Genomic DNA, 8228 nt, shown 5'->3' with positions numbered 1-8228 from the left:
ACCCCCGTGCTTCACGGTTGGGATGGTGTTCTTCGGCTTGCAAGGATCCCCCTTTTTCCTCCAAACATAACGATGGTCATTATGGCCAAACAGTTCTATTTTTGTTTCATCAGACCAGAGGACATTTCTCCAAAAGTATGATCTTTGTCCCCATGTGCAGTTTTTTATGGCGGTTTTGGAGCAGTGGCTTCTTCCTTGCTGAGCGACCTTTCAGGTTATGTCGATATTGGACTCGTTTTACTGTGGATATAGATACTTTTGTACCTGTTTCCTCCAGCATCTTCACAAGGTCCTTTGCTGTTGTTCTGGTATTGATTTGCACTTTTGCACCAAAGTACGTACATCTCTAGGAGACAGAAGGCGTCTGCTTCCTGAGCGGTGCGACGGCTGCGTGGTCCCATGGTGTTTATACTTGCATACTATTGTTTGTACAGATGAACGTGGTACCTTCAGGCGTTTGGAAATTGCCCCCAAGGATGACCAGACTTGTGGAGGTCTACAATTCTTTTTTCTGAGGTCTTGGCTGATTTCTTTAGATTTTCCCATGATGTCAATCAAAGAGGCACAGAGTTTGAAGGTAGGCCTTGAAATACATCCACAGGTACCCTCCAATTGACTCAAATGATGTCAGTTAGCCTATCAGAAGCCTCAAAAGCCATGACATAATTTTCTGGAATTTTCCAAGCTGTTTAAAGTCACAGTCAACTTAGTGTATGTAAACTTCTGACCCACTGGAATTGTGATACAGTGAATTATAAGTGAAATAATTGTCTGTAAACAATTGTTGGAAAAATGACTTGTGTCATGCACAAAGTAGATGTTCTAACCGACTTCCCAAAACTATAGTTTGTTAACAAGAAATTTGTGGAGTGGTTGAAAAATGAGTTTTAATGACTCCAACCTAAGTGTATGTAAACTTCCGACTTCAAATGTATATATTCTCATCCCATTCCTTTACTAGATTGTGTGTATTAGGTTTTGGAATGCTTATGTATGTACAGCCTTTGAATGTGTAATGTACGCACGGGTTCGCTTCACGCTGTTCACAATGTGGTAGCCAGGGCACAAAAACAGCGGAGAAGTTGAGACTCGCACTTCATAATTGGCGTGCCCTTGAATGACAAGGAGTTGACAAGATAGCAGAAACCGACTGACACCCAGGTTGTAAAGGGTCTGAAAGTCTTCAGAATATGGGCAGGACCAGGATGTAGCACTGTNAATGACCTCGGTTGATCCTCCTTCAAGAGAGACAGATGGTAGATAGAAGGTGACACAACCCTGAACCATGTCTAGATGACTCTATCCCTGARAGAACCCTTCTACTGAGCTGCTGCTGCTGGGGGACAGACACTGGCRACATCCCAAATGGATCTCTATTACCTATATAGTACACTACTTTTAACTAGAGGCCTATGGGGCCTMGTCAAAAGTAGTGTACMAAATAGGGACTAGGGTGTCATTRAAGACTCAGCCACYTTCTGTCACTGGRGTCATCCAGGCCTCAAGCATACTGGTACATGCATCACTACACAGTTTAAACTGAATGGCTGAAGTGCTCTTAACCTGTGTAATGTTGACACATTCACCTTAGATTACAGGAAGTACGAGGCGTTTACGATTATGAGGATGTAATAAAGTGATCATGACTCTAATCTGAGGTATTAATCCATATTGATCATGTAAATAGTGATGCTGATGCTGAGATATACTTGATTGAGGTTCAATCAGGAGAATAAATAAGAAAACACAGTAGAAAGTATTTTTGGTGGTTGCTATAACAACTTAAATTTTATCCCCTTTTCTCCCCAATTTTCGTGGTATCCAATCGCTAGTAATTACTATCTTGTCTCATCGCTACAACTCCCGTACGGGCTCTAGACCACTGCGCCACCCGGGAGGCCCGCTATAACAACTCTTAAGTGGGATTCAAACTGTAGGGCCCAAATGAGTCAAGTGAAGCTGAGATGAGCCGTTGAATTGCGACTCTACTTTGTCTCTATACTGACGCTTAGCTTGTTTGATGGGTGGTTGATTAAACAATTCTTACTGTAGGGCCCAAATGAGTCAAGTGAAGCTGAGCTGTACAGGGTCGGCCTGGTTACACATCCAGCATAGTTGTTGAATAGAACAATGTAAAAAGGGTCAACCTTATATTGTGTATTAGGCTATTTACTCCATATAATGTCCATATTCACACAATATCGTTGCTTTTTCAATATTGTTTCATGCTCAAACAACTGGAGTAGCCTAGTGGTTCGAGTGTTGGGCCAGCAGCGAATCCCCGAGCTGACAAGGWAAAAATCTGTCGTTCTGACCCTGAACAAGGCATTTAACCCACAGTTCCCCGGGKYKCGAAGATGTGGATGTTGGTTATGGCAGCCCCCCGCACCTCTCTGTTTCAGAGGGGTTGGGTTAAATACAGAAGACACATTTCACTTGAATGACTAGGTATCCCCCTTTCCCTTGAAAGTCCTATGGGGCCTTTGGCTGTCCCCATAGGAGAACCCTATTTGGTTCCATGTAGAACCCTTTTTTGTTTCGGGTGACACCCTGTTGGGTTCCATGTAGAACCCTCTGTGGAACCTAAAATGGTTCTTCTACCTGGAACCTAAAATCTCCTATGGTGACCGCCGAACAACACTTTTAGGTTCTGGACATCACCTTGTTTTCTAAGAGGTGCTATACTTTAAATAATCAAACGATGCATCATTGAAGGAGGCACGACACTGTCTCCGTTATGAATATATAGTATTTATTGTAAGTCCAAAGTTAAAAACATTGCTTATTTCATTTTTTAACATTTACATTCAGCATAAAGGAAATAATAGATAGTAAAGGGGATTTCTGAAAGTGGTTGAATTTCCTTAGACAGGGCTGGAATAAACACAAATCTGGGCCACTGTACAATAACAGTTTAGAGAACCCCCCCCCCCCCTCTTGGCAACGAAGACAAAATGTTGCTGTTTTAAAGCTAATTTCCTGCAATTCTTCAAATTTTGCAATGACTTATGCCGTGTTCTTATGTTATCTGATTGCCCAGTCGTTAATCTGGCCCTGTCAATAGACATGTTTACCATGTCTCAATAAAGATGTCTGACATCCTCCTTCTGATGGGTGTGAACTGACAGACAGATTAAACAATYCCATTATAAAGGAGGCTGTCGAGCAGKACTCTACACTTTTACCTGAAGCCCACTTCACCTGGACACTAACTATGGGGTGGACAACTCTGTGGTTGTGTGTTCTCGCTCTGCCACTAACGAGCGCCGTCCAGGTGAAAGCCAAGAAAGGTAAGACGATACAGGATCATTTTGGAAATAGCAGTGATTTATTTTTTAAGACAAACAGTCAAACATAGAAATAGAAACTGTATAGAGATGGRGTTAGATTAAGTTCCATCTATTTCGAGGCAAATATCAGTCAGGAACAGACACATTTTGTTATTATGAACAATTTTGCTTGGAGCTAATCTGAGTACAGTCTGTCTAAGAGTGTCATATTTTTTAATATCTCGATTCACAATCCACTACAATTGGATATTTTGAAATAAATGCTGCATTATTTACAATTTACAGCAAAGTTATAAATTGTGTCTCTTTCTGATTCCATAAATTTAAAGTGGGTCACTTTTCCTGTTTTCGTCTCCTCAGCTCGCCAGTCCAACCATGTGAACAGCATCTGCAGCACCTGGGGCAGAGAGCACTTCAAGACCTTCGATGGAGACGTGTACCAATTCCCAGGGACGTGTGAATACAACCTGGCCTCCGACTGCCACTCTGAGTCCTATCAGGAGTTCTCTGTGCACCTGAAGAGGAACGAGGCTACTGAGACTGAGGGGAACCCTACGGTCAAACACGTAGTGGTCACTATCAACGACCTGGTCTTCCATCTTGACCAAGACTCACGTCGCGGTCAATGGAGAAATGTACGTTTTCCACAAATGTTTTATGTTTATGTGTCCTCTAATTCATCAGGGATTTACACTGAGATTTACATCCTTTAAGCGAGCCATGGAAAAATCAATTAGACTGTCATATAAATAAATAAATAAAGTTATTATATACTATCTATCATATCTATCTATCTATCTATCTATCTATCTATCTATCTATCTATCTATCTATCTATCTATCTATCTATCTATCTATCTATCTAATCTATCTATCTATCTATCTATCTATCTATCTAATCTATCTATCTATTATCTATCATCTATCTATCTATCTATCTATTATCTATTACCATTTCCTCTCTCAAAAAGTAATGATTTATATTATGCTGTTACCTATTCCCATCTGAGACAGTACTCTGACATATTTCCAGGGATTCCATTTTGAATTGAAAGGATTTAACTGTATTCTGTGTCTCTTTGTTGTTAATTGTCACATTGGTACATTTCTATGTGATCTCTATTATTAATTATGTTCTTATCTTTATTCCCAGTGTAACTCTGCCGTACTACAATGGAGGAGTCCAACTGGAGAGGAATGCAGTTTACACCAAACTCTACTCCAAGGTTGGCCTGGTTGTCATGTGGAATGAGAGAAGATGCCGTCATGGTAAGCTTTTATAAGAATCAAAACATTACTTAGAAGAATGCATACAGAAGTGTATTTATTTATTTGCTTTGTAAGAATCAATAAGTTCATGGAATTGACTGCTGTCATTAAACAGTGAACAGTGTAAAACGAACCCGTGCACATACACAAATACCATGTGTGTGACTGTGTGAGAGTTGAAGTCTTGTATCTCATCTCAATATCTGCGCTGCTGCTCGTGGCAACGGCTTCTCTGAGTCTACCTTAGAGAATAGTTGACCCATCACTGTTTGCGTTAGGTGGAGCTGGACACGGAGTATACCAACCGTACCTGTGGTCTCTGTGGAGACTTCAATGGCCTTCCAGTCCACAGTGAATTTATTCATGATGGTGAGCATGCTAAGAATTATTAGCGTTACAATTCATGAGGATTATAACATGTATAGTCATTCATAACACACTTATAATCATTTATATTAATATGTACAAGTATTTCTAATGGCTTATTCCTGTAAGGTTTTAAGGTGTTAAGTGTAATCAAATTTTTCCAAGTGCTAATATTATCATTTATTACATGTATAGTCACTTATAACAAATTTCTAAGCATTTATCTAAATATATATAATGACTTATTTAGTTGTTATTATTAACATGCTATTTATTTATATATTCTAAGTGACTGTTATATATTCTTATATCTAGTAGCATCAGTGTAATTTCACACATGTTGTACGTTCATTAATATTCAGTTATACACATTTATATGCGTTTCTAATCACTTATTGATGAAGGATGACATCGTGTTATTTCCGTGCAGGTCGTAAAGTGAGCCCCATTGAGTTTGGAAACAGGCAGAAGGTCCACAGGCCCAACGAGGACTGTGAAGACCCCTATGAAGAGGAAGAGGAAGATGAACCTGCAGACGTTCAGCCTAAAGAGGACACATGCAAGGAGTTTGTAAGTTCTACCTCCAGTCTGTTCAGCCTGACAAATAGACTACAGTATTTCCATGTACTTCACTTCATTCTATTGATTTATTTGACTGCCATATCCTCTCTTGGGGAGGGAGCAGTATTTTCACCTCTGGATGAAAATCGTGCCCAAAGTAAACTGCCTGTTACTCAGGCCCAGAAGGTAGGATATGCATATAGAAAACACTCTAACGTTTCCAAAACTGTTAAAATAATGTCTGTGAGTATAACAGAACTGATATGGCAGGCGAAAACCTGATAAAAGTCCATCCCGGAAGTGGAATTATTTTCATGTTGCTGTTTTTCAACTCAATGCCTATAGAGAATCCAATGGGTTAGGAATCAGATTGCAGTTCCTATGGCTTCCACTAGATGTCAACAGTCTTTAGACATGGTTTCAGGCTTTTATTTTGAACAACGATGAGTTAAAATCCCTTTTGGTCAGAGGACAGAGGAGGTATGCAGACCTGATTTGGGGGCACTCCCGTGAGTGCGCCGTTTGTTATTTTTCCTTTCTATTGAAAATGGTATTGTCCGGTTGAAATATTATTGATTATAAAGACAATAAACAACCTAAGGATTAATTATAAACATCGTTTGACATGTTTCGACGAACTTTACCGGTACTTTTAGTATGTATTCGTCTGCCTGTTGTGACCGCCATGGAGCCATTGGATTACTGAACAATGGGTTTCATTTTTCATTTTATAATTTTATTTCATTTTATCGCTATTTCTGACTTTAGTGACTCCTCTACTTGGCTGGTAAATGTTTGTATGATTTTTTTACGTGGGGCGCTGTCCTCAGATAATCGCATGGTATGCTTTCGCCGTAAAGCCTTTTTGAAATCTGACACCGCGGCTGGATTAASAAGAAGTTCATCTTTTAACCGATGTATAACACTTTTATATTTTAAGAATGCTTATTATGTGTATTTCTGTAATTTGAATTTGGCGCTCTGCAATTTCACCGGATGTTGGCCGGTTTTAAGGAACGAATAATGTTCAAATATGGCATAATATTATTCGTATTGCAACTAACAACCTCCTCCTCCTTCTCTTCCTTCTCTTCCTCCTTAACTTCCTTGTCCTATACTTCTCCTCCTCCTCCTCTCCCACTCATTCTCTCCCACTCCTTCTCTCCCTCCCTTCCACCTCCTCTCCCTCCTCCTCCTCCTCCTCCTTCTCTCCCTCCACCTCCACCGTCCCCCTCTCCTCCCTCCTCCTCCTTCTCCCTCCTCTTCTACCTCTACCTCTTCCTCCTCTCCCACTCCTCCTCCTCTCCTTCCCTCCTTCTCTCCTCAAATTCCTCCTCTTCTCCCTCCACTTCCTCCTCCTCTCTCTCCTCCTCCACCTCTAAACTCCACCTCCTCCTCCTCTCCCTCCTCATTCACCTATACCTTCCCCTCATTCACCTCTTCCTCCTCTTCCTCTTCCTCCCTCCTCCTCCTTCACCTCCTCTCTCCTCCTCTCCCTCCTCCGTCACCTTTCCTCCTTCCTCCTCCTCCTCCTCAGCATGCCCATGTGACCAGCTCCCTGCGCTCGCCGTTGTGGAGCTCCTGTTGGTGCAGGTCGTAACCCTGAGCCCTACATCCAGGCCTGTGTTTCAGACCTGTGTGGCTGCAGCAACACTTCTGATAGGCTTCTGTGTCTGCAGCACCCCCTGGCAGAGTACTCAGACAGTGCTCCCACGCCGCGGGACAGCCACCCCACGAGAAACAACACCTCTGTGTAATGGGACATCTCAATAACTGCTGGTGTTCAGGAAAACATTTACTGGATACGTACGAGTTGTAGATCAAAAAAGTCACATGCAAAACAATTGTCCATAGGCAGCTTCAGATCACACAAATGTCTAAAAATTAACAATAAATATATATTACATATTAACATATAATAATAAATGCACTATAATTTATTTTCTTTGTTTTCTTAGAGAAGCAGGTCCTTGTTCAACATGGGTATCTGGAGAGGTGGCTCTCTCCTGCATGGATACCTGTACCCACTCAGACACCAGCTCCTGTGTGAAGAACACCTGATGGACGGTGCTTCTGCCCTCACGGTCAGCCTTTAACCACACACACCCTCAATGTATCAGTAGAAACAGTGATGATAGAGAACTACCAAACACAACTCAATGTATCAGTATAACAGTGATGATAGAGAACCTACACACACCTCAATGTATCAGTATAACAGTGATGATAGAGAACTACAACACACCTCTACATGTACTATCAGGATCTAGATACTTCCAGTGACTGATAGAGGAACTACAACTCACCTCAATGTATCAGTATAACATGATGATAGAGAACTAAAACAACCTCAATGTATCAGTAGAAGCTGAGGATGATATGGAAACGAAGATCACCTCAGTAATCGTAAGGTCATCCATGAACAGTGATGATAAGCAACACAGACAACACCATGCAATGTATCAGCTAGAACAAGTATGATAGAGAACTACAACCACAACAGTACATGTCGAGATGATATCGGAACTCAGCCACTCATGCATCATAAACAGTGATGCATAGTAGTAAACTTAGCACAGTGCACGCCAACATGTATCAGTAGAAGCACAGTAGATCGATAGAGAATAACACACCTCAATGTTCAGATAACAGTATGATAGAGAACTACAACACACCTCAATTTCATGTAGAGACAGGATATAGAGTAACGTCGTTGCTAACACCCTCACGATGTATCAGTAT

At 41.1% G+C, this 8228-nt stretch overlaps 1 pseudogene; it reads left to right on the top strand.

The window, feature by feature from the left end:
* The first annotated feature begins 3200 nt into the window (after positions 1-3200).
* On the top strand, positions 3201-7570 carry LOC112073036 (mucin-2-like; annotated as a pseudogene).
* Positions 7571-8228: the final 658 nt, after the last annotated feature.

The sequence above is a fragment of the Salvelinus sp. IW2-2015 genome, unplaced genomic scaffold, assembly GCF_002910315.2.
Source record: "Salvelinus sp. IW2-2015 unplaced genomic scaffold, ASM291031v2 Un_scaffold2129, whole genome shotgun sequence".
NCBI classification, from domain to species: domain Eukaryota; kingdom Metazoa; phylum Chordata; class Actinopteri; order Salmoniformes; family Salmonidae; genus Salvelinus; species Salvelinus sp. IW2-2015.
This window is presented reverse-complemented; position numbering and strand designations above follow the sequence as displayed.